Source organism: Ursus americanus, chromosome 7 (genome assembly GCF_024610735.1).
Source record: "Ursus americanus isolate L20-20 chromosome 7, mUrsAme1.1.p, whole genome shotgun sequence".
Classification (NCBI taxonomy): Eukaryota; Metazoa; Chordata; class Mammalia; order Carnivora; family Ursidae; genus Ursus; species Ursus americanus.
Window position 1 is genome coordinate 32,271,967 of NC_142133.1, and position 24,640 is coordinate 32,296,606.

The 24,640-nt window shown below is 38.8% G+C and overlaps 1 long non-coding RNA gene and 1 pseudogene across 2 annotated transcripts in view; both read left to right on the forward strand.

Moving 5' to 3' along the window:
- Nucleotides 1-24,640, forward strand: part of LOC148109661 (uncharacterized) — a 574,894-nt gene that overhangs the window by 241,921 nt on the left and 308,333 nt on the right. The window contains exons 2-3 of one of the 2 annotated variants that reach the window (XR_015725081.1): nucleotides 3,064-3,137; nucleotides 3,480-3,908. This is a non-coding gene — a long non-coding RNA (uncharacterized LOC148109661). Of the gene's footprint in view, nucleotides 1-3,063; nucleotides 3,138-3,479; nucleotides 3,909-24,640 lie in introns of those variants that run through there. The other variant, XR_015725080.1, reaches the window with a different exon arrangement.
- On the forward strand, nucleotides 6,210-22,368 carry LOC148109662 (transcription elongation factor A protein-like 8; annotated as a pseudogene).

Below are 24,640 nucleotides of genomic sequence, written 5' to 3' on the forward strand. Positions count from 1 at the left end.
TCATCTAACAAATACTTAAACATGCTTACTGGGCACTGAGGATTCGGCAGTGGTTAAGACTGTCAGGGTCCCTGTTCTCATGGTGCTTAAAGATTGTCTAATGTGGTGGTGAGGAGGACAGTTGGGAAGGGGCAGAGGCAGCATAAGCAAATGGGTGCATAATCTATGAGGTTTTGATATTTGAACTGCTGGTGAGGAGAGGGCTGTCTGAAAAGGTGACATTTGAGCAAAGAACTGCAAGAAGTGAGCATGTGATCTGAGGGGAAAGATTTCTAAAGTTCCTACCTGAATGATGAATAGGAGCTTGGCAGTTACCCAAATAAAATGGAAGGGGGAAGATCTTGCAGCCAGAGGGAATAGCTCCTGCAAAGGGTTACAGGTGGGAACAAGCATGACTCATCTAAACGACTGAAGGAAGGTTGGTTTGAGATGTAATGTAACGAGTGGCCAAAGATGAGCTTGGACATGAGGTGTCAAAACACAGCCTTGCAGCCCTACTTGGGGATCTAAACTTTCTCTTGATGGCAGTGGGGGACTCATTGATGGTTTTAATCAGGGTATTGAAACGATCAGATTTTAATTTTAAACGTGTCTGCTGCAAGAGGTGGTTGCAATTGGATATGGACAAGAGGGGGAATAAGGAGACCACTTAGGAAGGTGTTGTGGTAATTCAGGAAAGAGCTGTTGGTGGCCGAAACAAGGCTGATGAAGGAGAGGCTCGAGAGGAGACAGATTGAGAGATGAGCTGGGGATGAGGGGAGAAGAAGGAGAGGAATTAGGATGACACCCACATCAACAATGACATCTGGTAGACGGTGGCATATTCACCAAGGAGGCACAGCAGGTTTTGAGGTGAGAAGGAGGGGGGGGGCACTGGTACCGTGGGGTGGGGGGAAGAGCTCAGTGATGGCATCTGAATGAATTCAAAATACATTTGGGCCACTAGGTGATAATGTCAAATGATTTCTGAGTATAAGACTCCGATGGGAGAGGTGACTGGGCCAGATATCCGTATATGTTGCAAAGGCCAAAGCTGATGAGGCCTGGGTTTGGATCCCTGTTTAGTCACCTTCAAATGAGATCTTTGGATTAGATTTCATAGGTCCCTTTCAACTTTAAAATCCTGTGTTAGGGATGAAGAATAAAAGTTTGTTAAGAAGAAAGTTTGTAAGAAGAGTTTGTAAGAAGAAAGACTTTGGAAGAATTTTCTGTACAATAAGTAATTTCCATCTTTGAAGCTGAAGGCTTGAGCCTAACATCAGCTTACCTTTGTGGCAGTAGAAATAGAACCAGGGTGAGGAAGGGCAAGTAAATACTTTCTATACAAATCACAAGGAAAACAGGCATAGGTACTGAAAGGATATGGCCAGGAGAACGGGGTTATGAAGGCAAAACAAAACACAATCTGTTGTGAAACATGTGGGCATCATTTGATCAGGGTATGGGAGGACAAAAGAGAATTTTAAAAAAAGAAAAGGAAAATGAGGGAGATTTACCATCTTATGAATAAAGATCCTCAGAGGCAACGAAAATGCAAACACCTGTACATTTAACAACAATAATACAGGTTGTAAAAGAGGCAGGAATGATCATAGGAGGGGAAAAAAGCTTTAGGGAAAAGGAAAGGGCAGTGGATGGAGAGAAAGATCTTTTGACGTTATGGGCAACTGGTAATGTTTATAGAAAAACTGTTGTTACAGTATTAGGATGACTGTAAATACACATCTTATTTATGGACTTTAATGCCTGTGAGCATCAAATATTACAGCTGAGTGTTCTTAGAATAGTATAAAGTTCTATACACGTGTGAGGAATTCTTCTTAAGCTTTTTCAGGTAGAGAAGAAAAATATTCTTTTTGATGAGGTTGTATGACTTGATCTTCCCCCACTTAAAACCACAAGGGAGTAGATCAGACAAGTAAAGGTGTGTTTGTTTCTCACGCAGTCCCCAGAGAAAGAGACTTGTTCATGTGCCTTAAGTGGGGGAATTTGGGCAATTTATTCCAGATAATTTAGGACAATGATATTCAGGTTCCACCGCGTGTCTTAGCTGTTCTACAGGGAACTGCTGCATCTGTCAGTTCTGGTAAAGTCTCAGTTTGAAGATTGTTTCATTCCTGCGAGGTCCTTTGATAAATCAATGAGTGTCTTAATACTCTGTAGACATGAGCAAATGTAATTTGAAGAGAAATAACACTGGGAGGTAGAATTTGGAGAAGATACCATCCTCCTTTATGGCTTTCCCAGCTGACAGTGATTCAGGCCAATTGATTGAAAGAGAGACAGACCCATTATATTCACTGGAGGGGAAGCACATATTTATGAACGTATTTTTTCTGTTAGCCAGTTAATGCAACTAATACATTCTTAATTTTTCTTCTTGGCCTTGCATAAACTCCTTCAGGTCCACCTGGATGACCATCAACTTAGGTTCTTCTTTATCACTATCTCGTGGCTCCTGCCAAAGCCAGTTTCTGTAGGCAGAGTCATGGGCTGCCATGTAGCATTATTTATGGGAAGGAGAAAAGTGGACACTCTGCTTCCAGGTTTTCCCACATAGGTTTCTCTTAGCTTCTCCTTGCTTTCATGTTGTTTTCTTTGATATGTTTTAACCTATATTTTTCTAACAGTAGTGACGTTAACCTACCACTTTAAGAACTTTTTCTGAGGAGTGCCGCTTTTAGAGATGTGCGTCCCTTGTACCCCTAGCTATGCTTCTGGAAGAGAACATTCTTGCCCTCTTTTCTCCTTCCCATTCATTATTGTCTTCTTTCTTTCTTTTTCTTCCCTGTGCATTGTTGGATGGTCAAGACTGGAGCAGTCAGCGTTACATTAATACCTGCCATGAATTCGTTCCTGATCCTTCTCTTCTCTCCTCTCCCCCTTGGATCTCTGAGTCAAATGTCTGGCTGCAAGAATTTCCCTGGAGGAATTGTTCCCTTCCTCCAAGGTGGTTGAGTAACATTCTACATGTGGCAGGCACATGACTGCACTTTCTGCCTTTGCATGGGATTGGATGTTGATTGACAAGGCACCAATAGCAACTTTATTTTATATTCCCAGAGCTCAGCTAAGCCGTATTCCTCACCAAGTGGCAAAGGCTGGACTGAAGGCCTGGAGAAACTGGGAGTGTCTGAGTGAGTTTTGATATTTAATTTTGCTCTGATTCATTTGAGAGGCCAAAAGGGAAGACTGTGGGTGGTACAGAGCCTCTGGGGTGTAAGTGACACTCTGAAAGCATTCCTTCCTTTTCAGTGGCTGTTCCCTGATCTAACAGAAACAGAGGGCCACAGAGAAAACTCCTAAGCTTTAAAATTTAACTGGTGTGTTTGGGAAATTGAGAGAGGGGTGCATTCTTCCAAACTGGTAAAAAGACCTCCAACATGGAAGTAAGAAAAGCCCTTTAAAATAGCTGAAGACATATTAAAATAAATAGGGCCACCTTGTCTTTCCCCTTTCTGACAAGATTTTTCATGTAGCCACACAAACATGATCACTGTGCCTGGGAATCTCGGGGACTCGACAAACAACTGATGAATTGAAGACAGAGGCTTGGAGGGCTGTGCTGATTGTGGTTAAATCCCAGAGAAGACATAGCAAAGTATTGTATATTCCCATGTATTATAGCCCCCCTTCCAATATACAATATTTCATTGCGTCTAAGATGCCATCAAATGTAATAGATACCAATATTTTATTTTCCATTAAGAAAACAAGTTATCAATGAAATTATGATACGTTCTCACTGTAAGATGCATCCTGATTTTAGAGATTTTAATATGTGAATAGTCTTAGGGATAGGTGAAATACAATAATAAAAGATTGACAAATCCCAGAAGGGAAGAGAGACTCTGTACCCCTTCATCCAGTTTCCTTTACCAAAACACTGAGCTGATTGCCTTCACTTCCTTGGGATTCTCTTTAGCAGGTCAAATAGACCTTAACTGGTTTACCTTACCAAGTTGATGCGTAGGAGTCACTTTGGCCTTCTGCATATCTTTTATACACTTTGGAAAGTTAGAATTATCTCCTAAGCCCAGAGATGAGCAAATTTGTGAAGCAGATGGTGTATGCTTTTCAGATGTCTGATCTTGCTGAATCCGGTTCATTTTTGTGACACTCCATTTATTATTCTCCCCACCACTATGTGCCTTCATGTCCCATAATGACTGTCCAGGCTGCACTGTGGAACCCTGTCAGGGTGCATATTTTGAGAAAGAACCCCAAATTCCTTTATTTTTCATCTTCCATGTCAAAACTTACCTGTCCTGGATATCATTCCCATAGGCCCTTGTTAGGTGACTAGCTAGTTACTCTGAAATTGAATTAGTGATAAGCTGATAATAGGTTAGGTTATTCTTTCCAAGAAACACATTTTAAGGTGAATTGGGACCTTGTTGAAGATTGTTAATCCTAGAAGTGATTTTAGAGAGATCACAATAGTAGAATATTTGACCTTTAAGATATACTAGATTCTTCAAATCAGAGTATAGGACTCTTGAATAACATGGGTTTGAACCGTGTGGGTCCACTTCTATTTGGATTTTTCAGTAAATTCTTTGGAAAAATTTTTGGAGATTTGTGACAATTTAGAGAAAATTGTAGACAAGCTGCATAGTCTAGAAGTACTAAAAAAATTAAGAACAAGTTAAATATGACATGGATGCATAAATATATGTAGATACTAGTCTATCACTTGATACCATAAAATATACACAAATCTGTTATGAAAAGTTAAAATTTATCAAAACTTACAGTCACAAACACTGTATGTGGTTCCATAGTTGAGAGAAATGTAAACAACTGTAAAGATTCAGTATTAAATCATAACTGCATAAAATTCACTATAGTACAGACTATATACTACTGTAATAATTTCATAGCCACCTCCTGTTGCTATTGTGGTGAGCTCAAGTGTTGCAGGTATCTGTTTAAAATGCCATGTGATACTAATCACCTCCACGTGAGCAGTTCATCTCTCCAGTAAATTGTGTATCGCAGTAAAAAGTGATCTTTCGCAGTTCTTGGCGTATTTTTCATCACGTTTAGTGCAATACCATAAACCTTGAATAACACCATGGGACCCATACAGCGTGCCACGGGTAATGCTGGAAGTGTTCCCAAGAAACAGAGAAAAGTCATGACATTACAAGAAAAAGTCAGATTGCTTGATATGTATCATGGATTGAAGTCCACAGCTGAGGTTGCCCGCCATTTCAAGATAAATGAATCCAGTGTAAGGACCATTGTGAAAAATAAAAACAAACCAAAGCAAAAGGAGATTTGTGAAGCTATGCCAGCTATACCAGCAGATGCAAAACACCTTGCACTTTTTGCAAAATACCTTTTTATCTCATATGGAAAATGCAGCTTTTATGTGGGTGCAGGATTGTTATAAGAAAGGCATTATTTATAGACTCAAATTAATCATTTGAGAAAAAGCGAAGTTGTTATGTGACAACTTAAAGCAAAAAGAAGGTAAAGGATCTAAGCTGGAGAATTTAATGCCAGCAAAGGATGGTTTGATAATTTTAGGAAGAAATTTGGCTTAAAATATGTCAAGATAATAGGAGAAGCAGCTTCTGTTAACCAATGGGCAGCTGATGAGTGTGTGCATACCATTAAGAAAATCACTGAGGCAAAGGATATCTGCCTGAACAGGTGTTTCAATGCAGACTGAAGTGCTCTATCCTGGAAAAAAAAATGCCACAAAGGACATTTATTAGTAAGGAAGAGAAGTGAACACCAGGATTTAAGGCAGGAAGTGATAGGCTGACTCTACTGTTTTGTACAAATGCAGTCTGCTTTATGAATAGTACTGCCTGGCCTTATCTGTAAAGCTGTTAACCCCTGTGCCTTGAAGGGAAAAGATAAACACCAGCTGTCAGTCCTTTGGCTGCACACCAAGAAGGCCTGGACAACAAGAACCCTTTTTCTGGATTGGTCCCATCCATGCTTTGTCCCTGAAGTCAGGAAGTACCTTGACAGTAAGCCTTTTAAAGTTCTTTTGATATTGGACAGTGCCCCTGGCCACCTGGAACCTCATGAGTTTAATACCAAAGGCGTTGAAGTGATCTGCTTGCCCCAAACACAATGTCTGTAACTCAGCCTTTAGATCAGGGGGTCATAAGGACCTGTAAGGCTCATTACATACGTTACTCCAAGGAAAGGATTGTCAGTGCTGTGGAAGGGAACCCTGATAGAGCATCATGAAAATCTGGAAAGATTACACCATTGAAGATGCCATTGTTGTTATAGAGAAAGCCATGAAAGCTGTGAAGCTTGAAACAATAAATTCCTGCTGGAGAAAATTGTATCCAGATGTTGTGCATAACTTCACAGGATTTATGATGGAGCCAATCAGGGAAATCATGAAAGAGATTGTGGATATGGCAAAAAAGGTGGGGGGGGGGCGCGGAGGTGAAGGGTTTCAAGATATGGATCTTGGAGAAATTCAAGAGCTATTTAATAGACATCACACCAGAGGAATTAACAGAAGATGACTTGATGGAGATGAGTGCTTCTGAATCAATGCGGACAATGAGGAAGAAGATGTAGAGGAAACAGTGCCGGAAAATGAACTGACGTCAGACAGTCTGCAGAAGGAGGCCAGTTCTTCAAGACTGCTTTTGACTTCTTTTATGATGTGGACCCTTCTATGATACGGGCACTGAAATTAAAGCAAACAGTGGAAGAAGGATTGGTACAGTATAGAAACACTTTTAGAGAAATGAAAAAGCAACAGTCAGAAATTACATTGTATTTCCCTAAAGTTACACCTAATGTGCCTGCCTCTCTGCCTTCCCTTCCCTCCACCTGTTCTACCTCTGCCACCCTGGGACAGCAAGACCAACCCTGCCACCACCTCCTCCTCATCATCCTACTCAGTGTGAAGACAATGAGGATGAAGATTTATGATGATCTGTTTCTGCACAGTGAATTGTAAATGGTCCTCATCCTGTACAGCTAATAAACTTATCTGTTGTATATGTGTACGAGTGTCTTCATGTGAAAATCTAACTGTACTTCAAGAACTGCATGAGACTTTTGTTGTCATTATTGCCTAAGTATTCATCGTGGAGAACACTGTATAGAAGTGAACAGCCTGTCCTTACGTAGGCATAAGGTGAGTGATACTTCATATAAAAATAACATGTTTTGTGCTATTTTATAACTTTGTTTTCAAAGAATTACCTTAATGTACAGTATGCCTCTTTCGTAATTGGAAAAACTGCAATCCTATCATCATAGGTAAGTGGCTTTTTAAAAAATGTAACAAATGAATATAACTATAATACTGTATGCCGTAAAAATTTTATGATGATTCATTCATTAGTGTATAGGCTAGGCTACCGCAAAATATTTGTATCAATTACACTAGGCTACCATAAAGCAGTCCAATCACTGCCTCTGATAATGATCAGTGCATGAATCATCATACCTGTAAGTAAATATGAATTTATTTTTCACATTATCTTTTCATTTTTGATGTCTGGTGTTAGTAATATGTATAACATCTACAGTGTTTTGTATCATACAAAACGATATTGATATAGGTACTGACAGATGATTCATCTTGCAAACAGACTATGTAGACTTACACTATCAATAAATACAGTACAGTACTGTAAATGTATTTTCTCTTTCGGATGATTTTCTTAAAATTTTCTTTTCTCTATCTTACTTTATTGTGAAAGTCACTATATAATACATAGAACATACAAGATATGTGTTATTTGACCCTTCTTGTTGTTGGTCAGTTAATAGTAAGTCAATAGTAAACAGTAGTTAAATTTGGAGGAAGTTAAAAGTTACATGGGGAGTCAGTGACCCTAACTTCTGTGTTGTCTAAACGCTATATATATATATATGATAACACACACACGTATGTTCTAAGGCTTAAATTTACCATGTTAGTACACAGACTGATGGAACGATCTAGTGAAGGTCTATCAAATATCAAAAACTATTCCACACCCCTGAGCCTATGGTACACACTATTATCTGATCACAGCCCACTTCTTATTGAGCTTAGATATGACCTCAGAATCCCTCTTAACAGAACTCTCACACCAAGTGATTGGAGTTGACCCATGAAATGAAGTCTGCTTTCTAGCTCTGATATAAGTCTTAGTGGGGGAGGATATTTATCAGCTCACATATATTTCTCACTTATGAGCACAGCCAGTTTCTTTTTGTCTGGGATCTCTTCATCTATTAGGTTAAGGTGAAGGAAATAGTAAGGAAGTATATGAAATCTTGTTTTCAGAAGTATTTCAGTGTAAATGCAGAGTATTTTTCAGAAGTATCGGAGAAGGTGTTTTGAGGGTATAATGTGTGCTTGTCTGAAGCTCTCCTGGTTAATGTAAACACAGAATGAGGGCAGGTGTTAGGCTAAACAGAACAAAGGGAGAAGATTGAATGGCCGAGATGGCATCTGTGTATGGCAGTGTTGAAGAATGGATTAGCCTGAAAAGAGTCTGACGGATAACCTAGAGTGATCATGCAGTGTGGTAAGAGCGTAATTATAGAGTGTGTTTGTCAGCTGTTTTCCATCTCACTGAAGATGATGGCTCCCAGGCCAGAAGGAAATGCAGGTTTGCTTAAAGGAGGAACTCCCAGGCCAGCCCACGTAAGAAATCACATGTTGAGTGGTTAGCATGTAGTAGGTGCTCTTGTATAGGGGGTGCCCAACTGTGGTTAAGTTCGGGGCTACAGATTTCCCGCTCTCAAGCAGCAGACTGGTGTGGAAGGAGGTATCCTCTTAATAGTGAACACTTACATAGTGCCCCTATGGAACTTGTAGGCACTTACATACATTAACTTACTGTCCCCAGTTTACAAATGAGGAACTAAGGCCTGAGAAGTTCTGTAAATTGCTCAGGATCATACAGCTGGCAGTGGTTTATAAGCTACTTAGAGACAGAATTTACGCCATACATTCGGGCTCCAGAATCCTGAATCATAATACTGTGCTATCTCTCCTATCACTGTCTCACTGGGCAGAATGAATTAATCTGGAAAAAGAGAAGTATGAAAGAGAACTTTTCTGGGTTACTTAATTTGAGCTCACTGGGATGCAACTGTGGCCACTGAGAAATTCTTACTCATGAGCTATGTGGGGTTTTTCTTTTTTTGCAAACTTTGAGAATGGCTACATCCTATTTGCATCCCCAATGAAAAGTGCAGTCTTTGATAGGAAAAATGAAAGGTTGAATGAATGAATGATTACTTGAGTGTATGTATGTGTGAATGTATATTTGGATGGATGTATGGTTGGATAGATATATGTACGTATGGATGGATGTTTACAGTTGTTGTCAGATTAGTTTTGGAAGATAAACTAGGGGAGAGAAAGAACCTCTGTGGTTAAGAAGGGACATACCTTTCTGTCCTATGGTTGCAGACAATCTGTGTAAGCTTAGCAACAGCCAGAATTCAAGACTGTTCCTTCCAGTGAATTCAAAGATCATGTCTTGTTAAGACTTTCTCCATCACTTACTTTCTCCACAAAGACCTCTCAGGCTTAATCCTTCCATGCCAAAATTCTGATTTTCTGTTGTGTCTTTCATCCCTTCTGTATGCACTTTGTACAACTAATACGGACTTCTAATGAATTCTAGTAGAAAATGAATTCTGTGAGGTTGCACATTAACTCTTCAGTACAGGTAACAGTTCATGTCTTATTTCTTTCATTCCTTGACTAGTGTTTTGGTTTGACTCAAAATGGGTATTTGAGAAATACCATTTATATTAAATAGATTTGAATATTTCTTCCCAATATCAAGCACATGAACCAATGCCAGGCCCAGAAAGGGGACTTAAAGCACCACACCAGGGTTATCATAATACCTGATCCTGATTTTCATTGTTCAGAAAACAAAAATCTGGATTTTGCTGCTGTGATGTTAATCACCCCGTGTAATAATACCTGCATTTATTAACTCATTTTACTGCAGAGAATATATTCTGGGCCTCTTAGTTCTTAATCCTCTGCTTGTTCCTCTAAACCAATATTCTATTGGAGACTAGTCTAGAAAGTCTTGGTAAATGACAACAGCCACAAGAACACTTATTGATCACTAATAAGGTAGAATCTTCAGGGAAACTATCCAAGGCAGTGGTTCTGAAAATTTAGTCTGTGGGTCACGTGCCATCTGAATCAGCTTGAGTTCTCTCTCATTTAAAGTGCATATTCTTTCTCCTCACAACTACTGAATCAGAATACTTGCAGGCCAGCCCAGGACTCTGCATGTCCCTCACATTCACCATGTGATACATCCACAGATTTAAGGGATCGGCTGGTCAAATGTTTTCCTACAGTAGAAACCAATTATTGAATAGGCTTTTTGCATAAAAATGGCCTTAGAAGATGATTTAGTTCCATTCCCTTCAGTTATTTTTAAAGAGATTTTTCTTTTTGTTTGTTACTTATCATCTTTCTGGACATTTAAAATGACATTTAAAGGGAGTAAAAGAAGGGGTGCCTGGGTGGTACAGTTGGCTGGGCATCTGACTCTTGGTTTTGGCTTGGGTCATAGGATCGGGCCGCATGTTGGTCTCCTCTCTCAGAGTCGGCTTGACTTTCTCCTGCTCCCTCTGCCCCATCCCTCACCTCACTGTTTCTCCAAAAAGAAAAAAGGAGTAAAAGAAAAACTGCAGTTTGGGCTGGGTCGTATATATGTACATAAAAATTGTTTTCATATACATATAAATATAATTTGTTTTCAATTTGTTAGCCTCATACACTTGTGATGGACAAAGTACATGTACAAAGAGGTTCCCTCTGGAAGCTGGCTTACTTAAAATGGGTAATCCTACATAGAAGTAATTTGGAAAAGAACACGTTTGGAAGAAGCTTTCTGTCTGAACTGGTTTCTTTTTGAATGGTGTTTTAATGCCATTTCCCACAGTCCCTTTCCTTCCTTTGATTTTTCCAGATGGCTTTTCATGTAAATTCTGAGACGGCCTCTACTCAGAGCAGAATTTGCAGAGAAGCACCATAACCAGTGGTCAGAGGTCTGGGACCCAGAGTCTGAGCCCCTGTTCAGGCTTCTTAGCTTTCTCACTCAGGCTCCATGGGTATGACTCCTTCCTCTTCCTCATTTTTAGGCTCTGCCTTTCCTCTATAGGTGCATAATGAGACACTCAAGAGATCGTTCCAGGCCTCCATTTTGTCATCAGTATAAAAGCAAAATGTACATTCCATCAAAGCATCATCAAAGGTACCGCAAAGTTTTTTTTTTTTTTAAAGTATACTCATAATATGCTGATAAACAGGAGTTCCCTTGCATCAAGAGGGTAAATTTTCTGCTAGGAAGATAACAAGACTGACCTGTTGCCTTGTTGAAGCCCATTTTTTTTCCCTTAGAGACAGTTTCAAGTGGGATTAATATTGGAATCTCAAAAATTGAGGCTCTTTTGGCTAAAAACAGATACTAGAATCCAAATGTGTAGTGGGTACACTGAAGCTCAGAGAAAAAGGATTTTCCGAAGTTACATAGCTAATCAGTGGCAGAGCTGTTGAATCAAGTCTCTCAACTCCTGATCCAATGTTCAGTTTAGAGTAGCACCAGAAAGAGGCCTGTCTCTTCTGTTGCAGATCTTTTCTGCATGCTCATTAGCATGGTTGAAAAGTGAAAGAGGCCACAGCTGGATTTCCAGGCATCAATGATTCAGGTCCAGAGGATGGCATCCCTCAGGCAAAAATGCACCTGGAGTCTTTTTTTTTTTTTTTTTTTTAAGGACAGGCAGAAACATTTTTTTAAAGCAAAAATTGGCTGTTATACAAGTCATACTATCCTTGTAAATTGCATGTGTGCTAAAAAATTAATATATAGACATAGTTTGTTTTTCACTTGCATTGCTGTGTGTTTCTCCAATTAGAAAGTGACAGCCCTTCCAGTATTAACTGTGTGCTGTTGGTATAGCTACCTCCCCTTCTGTGTTGTTCTTTGCTCATCTTTAAACGGGCCTAAGACGATCTGCTCTACCTAGTTTCTGAGACAGTTGTGTAGAAGAAATGAGAGAACTTTTATGATTATATTTCAAAAACTAGAATTCTTGAGATCTGATACAATTGTTGTACATTTCAAGAGTGCAACAGCCACTGAAAGACTAATGAGGAAGTGAAAAAAAAGAAGACAAGAATAAGAGAGATGGGACTACCACTCATCCACCCTTTACAGCTTTCACGAGCTGGCCAGCCTTTCTAAAGTCTGCATTTTAGGTGAACGGGTGGGTGAGATGTCCATACATCATTCTCAGTTGTTTCTTGCCCCCCACTTGTTCAAAATTCAAAATCATAGCATCTTCCTAGGATATTTCCTTCCTTCCTTCCCTGTAGTTTGAGTGGAAAGCTCCAGAAAGGTACAGTGACTACCCAATGATGTAAATTTTTCCAAAGATTCAGAGAGCCAAAGTCAGCCCAGTGAAAAAACAAATAAAGAAAATACTAAAATAACATTGAGGGCAGAGGCCCCCATAGAACCTGCCAAAAAGATATGAAGTTTGATTAGAATAATTATTTTAATTGAATTATCATTTTAAATCAATTAAGGGGAAGGATTTCAATGGAAGGATGCCAAGCCCTACGCATGGGATCCATTTGTTGGGCAGCATGTTGGGAGCCTAAATAATTGTACACTCATGCCCTCTTTAATAAACACTCACACACGTTCGAAAAACCTCTCACAATTGATCTTCACACCCAGGGCTGCAGACCTTGGCTCTGCTGAGCCCTGTAATGGGATAACTCAGGATGATTATGTGGTTTAGTAAATATCCATAAATTAAGGATAGTGTTTGAAGGCTGCCAGTAACGACCTCAGCTTCCCAGTATCCCCCAGAGGAGTGAATTAATTCTTCATAAGAGTTTGGGGCAAAGGCAAGCTAGGATGGAGAAGATTAGCTCCTTCTATTTCTCCCCTCCCATAATTGGTTACTTTCCTGGTCCCTCCCAGGACACTGGAAGTGTTTCACCAAATCTCTGGGTCTCAACAATAATGTACTTCGAAAAGGAGGCTGATTACATTGACTGAAATCCATCCTGGCAAAAGGCTTTTGCTGCAGCTGGTTCCATTTACATTTTGTATTTTTGGAGCTTGTGCCTGTTCCAGGGAGGGATGGGATAATTGATTTAAATCAAATTATGAAACGTGATACTTTGAATTCCTAAAAACATGTTTCCTGGCACTGCATTCAGCAGTGGAGCCCTCACAGGTACGATGGAATGGGATGGGTTGAGGCTGAGCCTCTCTTATACCACATGCAGGGTGTGTGTGTGTGTGTGTGTGTGTGTGTGTGTGTGTGTGTGTGTGTGTGTGTAGAGATTGGGCTGGGGTCTCTGCCTGAAATCACGAAGAGAGTCTTGTCTCCCCTTGTTGTAGGTGAGAAGCAGTCATCACATCTCTGCTATACCCCTTGCCAAATGTAGCCATTGATTTTAATAGTGAGCTTCTCGAGTTGCATCTCTTTGATCACAGAGCTGAAATTAAAGACGCTACATCCTGTAAATGACAAAGAAAATAGATGGGCGCTCAGGAAAAATGCTAATAACTTTAAGACTTCACTGTGTCACACATTCATTTCCATTTGGAAAGACAATTTGCCTCCTAGATTTTAAAAGCTATTTTAGAACAGTTTCAAAATCAAGATCCTTAATGTTGCTTTGCTCCCATCTGTAGCCTAAATTATTTGTAATTAAGTTAAATAGCTTCATATAAATAGTAGACCTATGCAGTCGGGGGAATGATTGTTTCACATACTTCCACGCTTTGTGGAATTGTGAGTAGCAATAGCATCTTTGAAAAGCAGTCCCCACTCTGTTTGGTGCAGCACTTTGATACGGAATTTTGGAAAATTATTCTTCCTCCAAATATTATCAGTGATTCACTTTAGACCCCGAGTCCAGTGACATAGCTAGATTTGAATTACATCTGTGTAACTTACTAGTTTGCAACCTTGAGCAAGGTATTTAACCTCTTTGTGCTTCAGTTTCCTTATTTGTAAAATGATGATCATAATAATACCAACCACATGAGATTATGCATAAAGTGCTTAGAACAGTTCCTAGTCTGTAGCAAGGCTATTATTTCTTTTTTTAGTCATTACTGAAGAAATAATAACATCCATCCTGACAATCTATAATTCTTGGAATGCTTCCAGCCATTTATTTGAATGGCTTGTTGGGCCTTGACATTTTCACTGACATGGCTAAGCACTCTTCTTTTCCGGAGACTCAGTCCAGCCCAGGGAGCAGCTTGGGAGGGTTGGAAGGTCTTGCAGCTTTGTAGCCCACTTTGAACTGTTGGACCTTGGAGTTTTATCCACTGCAGATGAGGCCCACTGAAAGGGTAGGTCTTTTTGAAACTCTGTCTTGACTGACATTATATTTACCTATGGGTAAACTTACGAGCAAAGATGTAACTCTCAGACCAAGAGTTAATTTTAGAAGACCAGTGCTTAATGTGGTGCCAGGCATTGTAATTTATTCAGAAAAGTGTGTGGCTTCTTCCAGCTTCTCCCCAGCAGCTGTCCCAGGTTTGGCTCTATAAGGGGTTTATTTTTTAGATGAGTCAGACTTGAAGACACTGTTTCCTTCCTAGGGGAACCCAGACATCTTTGCTCAGGCTTGACATACAGCCCCACCCCTCTCACTTTCCTGGGCCTTGGGAACACCAGGGAAGTCCAGGAGAAGGCTCAAGAGATAGGATAGGAAAAGATTTATACAACTTTGCCTTCCTGGCATGGGGTCAGGAAATATGGGGGGGACCTAATCTAATGCTCAACTCTTTTAAGATAGAAATATCAAATAAAACTAAGTGCTTAGAGTCATTATTAAAATTAATTTTGACCTAAGTGATATATGCACATAGTTAAAATCAAATGGTACTAGCTAACATATAAGAGAAAGATCAGTCTGTTGCTCCCATTCTCACTTCCATTCCCCTAGAGAAATCTCTAAACTGTTTCTTCTGGTGTTTATCTCCATATTGCTAAAATAATGTTTTTTTTTTCTATTTTTTCATTTACCGAATTTAGACATTATGTGTTGGCTCTTTTTGTGATAAAGATTTAGCTCTCTTAAACTACCAACCTTACTTCCTCTTCCTCCACAACCTCTCAATATGGTCATATCAAAAATTCTAATTAAATTAATAGAATTCCCATTATCACAATGATACAAATATTATCAGTATAGAATTAGTAGTATACTATGACTCTAATAATTGCCCTATTTTTACGCATATGTGGATTTGTATATACTTGTCAAGATGGGCTACATTTTGTTGGGTAACAACCCCAAGATCTTGTTGGCTCAAAACAACAGAAATTTATTTCTTGCTTATGTTGTAACTCAGCTATGGGTTGACAAAGGGGGGTGGAGGAGGGACTCTACTCATTAGAGTCCCTGAGGGTCCTCAGCTTTTGGGGCAGCCACCATCTTGAACCTAGTCAGTCTTCATGCCAGAAAGAAAAGTACTCTGTAGGAGATAATGCTAAGCGAAATAAGTCAAGCAGAGAAAGACAATTATCATATGATTTCTCTCATCTATGGAACATAAGAAGTAGGAAGATCGGTAGGAGAAGAAAGGGAAGAAGAAGGGGGGGGGTAAACAGAAGAGGGAATGAACCATGAGAGACTATGGACTCTGGGAAGCAAACTGAGGACTTCAGAGGGGAGGGGGGTGGGGGAATGGGATAGGCTGGTGATGGGTATTAAGGAGGGCACGTATTGCATGGTGCACTGGGTGTTATACGCAACTAATGAATCATCGAGCCTTACATCAAAAACTAGGGATGTACTGTATGGTGACTAACATAATATAATAAAAAAATATTATTAAAAAAATAAAAAAAAAAAAGAAAGAAAAGTACTCTGGAGGGCAACAAACCAGCATTTAAATGCTCTGGCCCAGATGTGATGCACATCACTTTTGCTTACAATTTGTTGGCCAGAACTACTCACATGGCTCCACCAACCACAAGATGCCCTTGAAGAGCAATTCTACCATGGGTCTGAAAGGTGGAGAGCTAAAAATATTTGGTGAAAAGCATTTAAAATTACCACCGAATTTTCTCTTAATTTTTCCCTGTTGGTCCGTTATACACAATTATTTGTGTTCCCCAAATGTTTAAATTTAAATTGAAGACCTTCTGCACAGTTGCCACAATGGAGATTTTCCTTTGCCATTCCCTACTTAAATGTTTTTCCTTTTTAGTTTATTCCTTTTTGTCAGTGGGGTACTATTTCAGTAGCTTCATAAGAAAGCGTATAGGGGAGCTAAAAGATTCAGGGAAGTTATAGCTGAGTCTTTCACAGCAGTCTTCCCTGCTCTTACCTTGAACTAATTTTTAGTTTGTCTGTGTAAAGAATTTTGGGTTGGAAATCACTTCTCACTAAAAACTTTTTTAAAGATTTATTTATATATTTTAGAGAGTGCTCGAGCAGGGGAAGGAACAGAGTGAGAGGGAGAGAATCTCAAGCAGACCCCCCACTGAGCATGGAACCCAACACGGGGCTTGATCCCACGACCCCAAGATCACAACCAAAGCCAAAATCGAGACTCAAGAGTCAGATGCCCAACCAGCTGAGCCAATGAGGTGCCCCCTCATTAAAAATTTTAAAGAAATTTTTCCCTCGTCATCTAGCATTTTATTGCTGTGACGAAGTCTTATGTCATTCTAATTCATGTGACCTGGATTTTGCATGTGACTTAGATTTTCTGAGTGGAATCTTTTTTAGAATTTTCACTATACTCTTATTCTGAAACTTCATAATGATGTGCCTTGGTACAAGTCTTTTAAAAATGATGTTTTTCCTCAGTATTCCATGTTCACCTGGGGTTCTAAGAATACGGGGCCATCAGAAGATTCATAATTTTAGTTTAGAGAAATTTTCTTGTATTTTATATTTGCTCATTTCCATCTCACCATTTTTTTGTTTTTGTTTTTTTTTATGGAACATTTATAAATTAGATGTTGGATTAACCAGGTTTATCATCCATGTCTCTTTCTTTCTCTCCTATTCCCAATTACTCTATCTTCTTTCTTTTTTTTTTTAGGTTTGCATAATTTTATCTTCCAAATCTTGTCCTGATTTTTAAAAAATGGGTTTATCATAATTTTAGTTTCCAAGAACTCTTGTTTTTCTCTGATTGTTCCTTCTCTGTAGCATCCAATTGTTGTCTTATGGACGTGTGATAACTTTTTATCTCCCTGAGGACATTAATTATAGTTTGTGAAATTTTGTTTTGCTCCTATATTATCTATGTTTCCTCTAGGTCTCTTTCACTCTGTTGGCTGTTCTCTCTTTTATTATGGAGACTTTTCTCAAATCTGGTCATCTATGAATGTCCATTCTCATTTAGGAATGGCATTGAGAGCTTTGCGAGCCTGTTAACAGGTGAGCTTCACTGCAATGTCATTGTATAGACAATAGCTTTTTTTTTTTTTTTTTGAGAATGCTCATATATCAGCCTCTGGATGTCTGGAACTATTCCCCATCTCCAGCAAAGAATCTGACAGCAAGAACTCTGAGGGTGGGGCATATATATTGTTTGCCGTAGGAGTTCTTGAGACAGGACAAGTAAAGTAGCCTAGTTAACAGGCTCACAAAACTTCCTTAATGCTCCAGTTTTTACTTCCTCATCCTACCTATCCCTTCACTATGGCTGGAATCTCTCTATTCCTTTTAGAAGGACACACTTACAGTCTTTTTGCCTGGGGATTATGTGGTGTGAGGAAAGAGATTAAAGTAGGCAACTAATTTGTATGCATACTTTTACCACTCCCCTCACCCCTGAAATCCCTATTTAGACTTGAGCCTCTCCCAGGCCTTATACAATACCCAGCACTGTTAGTTCCTGGGCCTCTTAAGGATTCTGTAAAGGATCATCACTCTGTTCCCATTGTGGTAGCTCCCTTTGCAAGGACTTCCGGTTTCAACTTTCCCCACTCAACTAGATTGGTCACCACTTCTTCTTGCTGTATTTTCCTTCTAAAAATGTATTAAATTTCTCATCTGCTGGTATTTCCTCTCCAGCTTTCTTGTCCTGAAGACTTATATTGTTTTTATTCCTTTATCATTATTTTAATGGGGACTGAGGAAGAAGAAGGGTTAAATGTTTGTGGTCAGGATGCCATATTTAACCGGAAATCTCTTTAATAAGATAAATTCATAGCTTTGGTGACATAGTGCTCACATTCCCATATTGTTCAAAACTGTTTTCTCTCTAGGCATTCTGATCCCTGAGCAAAAGAAGTCAGCCCTTTCTCAGGAGAACTTCAAATTCTAGACCTGAGACTGTGGTAAAATCTAGTGTTCTGGCTGAAGAGTAGCATTGCTTAGTTGTTTTAAAGCATGGGCTTTATCTGAGAAGGCTTGGTTTTGCATTTCAGTTCCATAGCTTTCCAGCTGTGTGACCCTGGGCAAGTTTCTTATTCTCTCTAAGTCTGCTTTCTCAGTTATAAAATATGGGCAATCATAGTGCCCACCTCCTAGGGCTGGTATAAGAATTAAGGAAGATAATACATGACCTGTAAAGTGCATAGCATGGTGCCTACCACATAAAAAGTATGTAATGATAGTAGTCCTTATTATCCTTATTTGAAATATTAGTATTTCTGGTTATATTGTGCCTAAAAGAAAAATTTGTAGCTCATTTCAGAATTCTCAAAAAATTGCAGGCTGAATCTATGACTTCAGATCACTCTCAGCAAGCACTGCTCTTGAATCTGAGTTTAGTTCATTTTCTAGAATCTGTATTCTGTCCTGCTTAGGTAGTAAGCTTATTTTCACTGGCAAGTTTAATTTAATGCTTAGTGATCTTTCAAACTCAGAAAGGCTGAGCCATATCCCAAAAGGTTGAAGTTAGTGTCAACCCATAGTTTAGAACAGATGTTGGCAAACTTTTCCCGTAAAGAGCCAGATAATAAATATTTTAGTTTTTGTGGTCTATACAGTCTCTTTCTTGGCTATTCATTTCTGCCATTAGAGTGTGAAAGCCTCCATAGACAACAAATAAACAAACGGGCCTTGCTGTGTTCTAATGAAACTTTATTTACAAAAAATGGTGGCAGTTGGGTTTGGCCATTGGTTATAGTTTGGCAGTCCCTGGCTCAAGGCATAGTGGGGAAGAGAGGGAGGCAGGGGAAGGTGTAACCAGATGAACATGAGTTCGCTTTTTGGTGAGTCAGAAACTGTACCAGGTTGAGTTGTTACACAAAGAAAACTTTTATTTGTAGCAAATAAGGAGATCAAGGGAAATGGCTTCCAAAACTGTGACTCCCTGAGCAAGGGCAGATGGGTTCCTTTTATTTAGGGTTAGGATGAATATTTAGATAGGGAAACCTTTGTCATTGGATATAGAGGCAGGCATAAGTTTGTGCATACACCGTAAGGAAACATGCCTATACACACATCGTATGTTATATAAATGAGGCTTGTACTCCTTCTTGGGCATAGATTTTAGTATTATAATGAGGTAAAGCTAGTTGTTGTTCATTCTAGATGTCACTCCATGGTCTGTCTGCAGGCGTGAGTCAAGGGTTAAACTCAAACTGGTTTTTGTGTGTGGACTAGCTGGAGGTCTTGTCAGGGCAGTCGCTATTGCTAGAGGGGTGGTTTTGCTTTCCATCTGTCTGAGTTAAGAGATAAACTGGAAAGAAGAGCTTAAGGAAAAATGTGGGACAAAGGTTGGTGAGTACAAGCAGGTGGGTAGGTCTTGGGGTCTAGTTGGTGACAAAGTGTGGAGAAAAGAAGGAAACAAATATACCTATGAAGAAAGAAATCATATCTCTCAAAGCAGTTTGGTGATTTTAAGGAAGCTTAAGGATGCTATCATGAAATTGCTTGTACTTCTCTATCTGGTTGCCTTTTAAGGGGTGACCCTTGGGAAAAGTAAGATGAAGGAAACCTTTTTTTCTTTAAAGTTTTTATTTAAATTCCAGTTAGTTAACATACAGTGTAATATTAGTTTCAGGTGTACAGTATAGTGATTCATCACTGAAAGAAATATTTTTGAGTTGCAATATAAGGATCTTTGTGCTTTTCTCTTTTCCTTTGCATTCTTCTTTGACTCCCCCTCCCTTGGTTAGTGACTTCAAACTTCTTCTCCTGTTCCTAGCAGAGCCCATTAATATGAAAGGGTAAATTACTAGTAATAGTTTGGATTATGACTCCTTCTAAGGAATTCCTACTTTAAAAAATAAAATGAAAGAACATGACATTTCCTTTTAAGGAGTAGTTTTGGTTTTTTGGTTTTTTTTGTAATGTATGCAATGGGCGTACCTCATTTCTGAGCCTCACCCCATCCATAATCCTGTCTGGGGGTGTGGTTCAGAGATTGGGTGGGGATCCTGGTTTCTGTTGCAAATATTACTTGGAAATAAAAACAAATATTCAGTAATTTCAGTTGTTTTGAAATGGTCATGTCAAAATGTCCTTTTTCATCAAAAATATAAGCTTAGCTTCCTCACAGTGATTTGATTGGATAACCCCAGTGGAACATACTCCAATAGAAAAAATAACCACACACACAAAAAAGTCTTAAACTTTTTGGTAATCATATTATTGGTGATAGTGCTGATATTGCTATCCTGCTGTTGCTGTGTATGTATATGGGATAATTCAAATGGGTTTTTATTTTGGTTTGTTTTAAGTTGACATTTTCATAGTAGTTTATTTAAAGAAATAAAGGTGAAATCAGTGAGATAAAGTGAAAATCCCATAGTCCTGAATTTGAATCAGAGGAATCAGTGTAAAACTGTAATATTCTTTCTTTAAAAAAAAGACATGTTTTCAAACAAGACTTGGAAATAATAATTACTCCATGCATCTGGATTCTGGTCACTAAATACCATTTCTTACCAAGGGATGAAATCTCCTTGGAGAAATGGATAATTCCATGTATGGGGAAAGAAATGTACAGGATTAGCTGGAACATCTTGTTAGACCAGATAGTAAAAAAACTCTCAATAATATGCGGATTATCTTAAAAAGACTCAGGAGACAATTTAAATAAACTACTTAGGAAAGATGGAACAGTTTTAAGCATTAATAAGAACTGAATGCAATCGATTTAATCATACAGAATGTGTTTAAATCCATGCGTTCATAATGGAACTTTAAAACAACGCATGCATGCGTGTGTGTGTGCGCGCGTGCGCACACACACACACACACACACACACACACAAATACCCTCAACGCCTTACTGGTAACCTTTGGAGAGTACTAGGAAGCTACTTTACATTAAAAACTGGTAAGTAGAGAGAAAGAATCTAGCATGGATCCTGCTGTTCCTAATGATAACCAGCTAATTGATAAGAAGTTTCTCTTTATAGGAATGTTTCAGTTAATAAAAAAGAAGAAATAGAATTAGATTAGAAAATCATGATTTTTGCAAAACGGATGAGTCAGCAGACTTTTTTTGTAAAAGACCAGATGGCAAATGTTTTAGGCTTTGTGGGCCCTATATTCTCTGTTGCAACTGCTCAAGTCTGCCGTGGAGTGTGGAAGCAGCCATTGGCACTATGTAAACAAATTGACATGATTGTGTTTCAGTAAAACTTTATTTATAAAAACAGGGTGCACTGGTTGGATTTTGTCCATAGGCTGTAGTTTGCAGACCCCTAATCTAGGTAATGATCATCATATCTGATAACGTCACAATAAAAGAGACCACCAGGTTTTATGCCTCCTAATGGAAGTACACAGTTCTATCTTGGGGGGGAAAAAAAGAAAAGAAAATTAAACCAGAATCTGATCAAGCATCTAGATTTAATGACCAATTTTAAGAGAATAAAAGGAACAGAGGACCATATTAGAAAACCCAGGGAGAAGCAATTAGCAAAATCTAGACTCTGGGAAACTCTAGGGAACAACTGATTTCTTAAATACACAAAAGTTTCAAGAGGAAAAATAATATGGGGGAGTAATCTATAGGTTAAAAATGGCTTAAGAAATATATTAATGTAGCTTATAGTCCAGGGCCTGTTTCCTTACAGCAGCTCTATATTGCTGGAGAAGGAGAAAAGTGCTCGCTATCATTTCAGGATTAATTTATTCAAAAGAAATAACAGAAAAGTACTCAACAAGCAAAAAAGTCTTGTGAAGGAAATGAAGGAAAACCACAGAACATGCCAAAGGTGGATGTAGACCCCCCCCATCAGAAGATGTACCACAGAAGGAGACCTTAGAGAAGGGCTGACCCAACCTGGCCAGGGGTTTAAAGAGGAAACTCCAATGAGGAATTTGGACCCTGAAGAAATGGTAAGAGGAGTAGCTGAGTCAGAAAAGCTTAGGGAAGAGATAAGAGTAAGAAACAAGTTGTGATGATGCATTGGAAGCAAAGACATTCATGAAACTGCCCTTTATCCTGTGTGCTTTGGACCTTGAATCTTTTTTTGTCTGATATTAAAATCTGGCCCCTGCTTTCTTTCTGTTAGTATTTTCTGATGTATCTTTGACCTTCGTTTGACTTTTAATCATTTGGTGGAATTTTGTTTTAGATCTTTTCCTTGTTACTAGCATCTCACTGGATTCTGTATTTGACCCATTGTGCAGGTCTGTTTAATTGGAAAGTTTCACATATATGCATTAAAATATATTCATTCTGTATCATAAAGTAAAACATAACAGGTTACAAAGCAGTATATTTAGTATCAGTTCATATATGTAGGATTAAATTCCAGATTGTATGTATGCATGCATGTGTATATACATACATACATATATCAAAAACTTAACTGCTTATTTCCTTATGGTATGAGCTTTTTCTTTTTGATTATATATAATTTTCATGAATACATGTCATGTCACACACAAAGAATTAAAGTTTTATGATTAAGAGTCAAATAATTTGTAACCAGCTTTTAAGGGTAATGGGGGCACCTAAATTCTTCATAGAATAACTATAAAAAACATGTAAACCTCAAATTACTTCTAGATCTCTTAGCCAGGGGGATAAAACTGGAAATTATTACAGATTTAAAAAAACATATCAAATAATTTCAGTGGGTAAATATGGTTGTTTCTCTGTAAAGATGGTCACCCATAATTTCTCTGTTCTCTAAACAATCATGTCTTTAAAGAGTTGTGTCCTCCTCCTTTTAAGAAATGGGGTCCATTCCCTTCCTTTTGAACCTGGATTAATTCTAACTTACTTTGACCAGCAGAATATGGTAGAAATGACATTGTCCTGGGCCTGAGTCTTAGGAGGCTTGGCATCATCTGCTTTTGCTGTCATGGGGCTCTGAGCCATCAGGTAAAGAGATACAGCTGCCCTCCTGGATTGAACACCTGGGGGGAGAGAGAGAGGGGTTCCAGACTTCTAGACATTCTCACAAGACCTTCAGCATGAGAGTGAAGCCTTGCTCATTTCCAGTCCAGGCAAGATACAGGCTGAATAAACCTGTGTGAACCATGAGAAGAATCCCAACCAACCTTAGCTTCTTAGCTTACTATGGAATTAACCTTCATGATTGAAATCCTTCTCAATCTTTCAGGTCAAGTTCAAAGTCTCTCTCCCTGTGTGGCATTCCTGGATGCTCCCTAACTAAATAATAATTATAAGTGTAACAGACATGATCATGAAATGCAGAGAGTTTTCATGCCTTTATGTTTTATCTTCTGGTTAGTTATTCATGGGTTTTTCTTTCTTTGGAGATTGAAATCTGCAGCGAGTGGTCAAAACTGTCTTGATTTTTTTAGCTTCAGATTGTCTAGCAGATTATGTATTGTATGTTGATCCCAATGAATATTTATTAAGTTATAGCTGTTTCACCTCCAGAGCTCCCCTGGAATTGAGAAGCAACCATAGCCTGGTTCTAATGTGGTATAAAAAGCCCTCAAAAGGCTTTACACTGTATTTTATCAGAATGAAGCACTACCACCCTCATATTTCTCTTCTTGTAAACTAGAAGTGTCAAGGACCTGCTAAATATCTTGGGTGCTTCCTTCTTTTTTGCCTCCCTTTTGGCTCATTGCCACTGCTTGCTTATACGGTCATGTTAGAAAACTCCCTCAAACATGGGTCAAACCAAAAAGTGTTTTTTTTTTTTTTTCACATTCTTTGAACTCATCTTTCTGCCAATTTATTGCAACTAAACTGGGAACTGTGAAACTTTTCTACATTTTTCATTTTTGTTCCTTCTCTTTTATTTAAAAAAAACATGGGTGATTGCCATTCTATAGCTCTTTTTTCCTTGGAGTTCTAAGGTTTTTGCATTTCATCGTTCACTGCAGATTTTAGTATAAAAAGGTTCAACTTTGTTTTTTCTGAGCTTTCTGAAATGTTCTGATTGTAGCATAATAGACCAGTAATTAAATGCTGATTTAAGGGAATGATTTTCTTTTGTCCCATTTCATCATCAAGGGAGGAAAACAGTCCTAGCCATCAATCCGTGGGGCTGTATGGTGCTAATACAAGGTTTTGATTAGAAACTTTTCATCCACCATTCTCACACCATTTTATCAGCCCTTGGAATTTTCTCTAACTTTGCCAAGGCTTCCCAGGGGATTCCCTGTCATGTCTTTTAACAGCTTGGAGACAGACAGGATAATGCTGCACACCTCAGGGTTTCTTCACATCATCACGTGTGCACTCCTTACAGCCTTTGGGTCCAGGTAAAATAC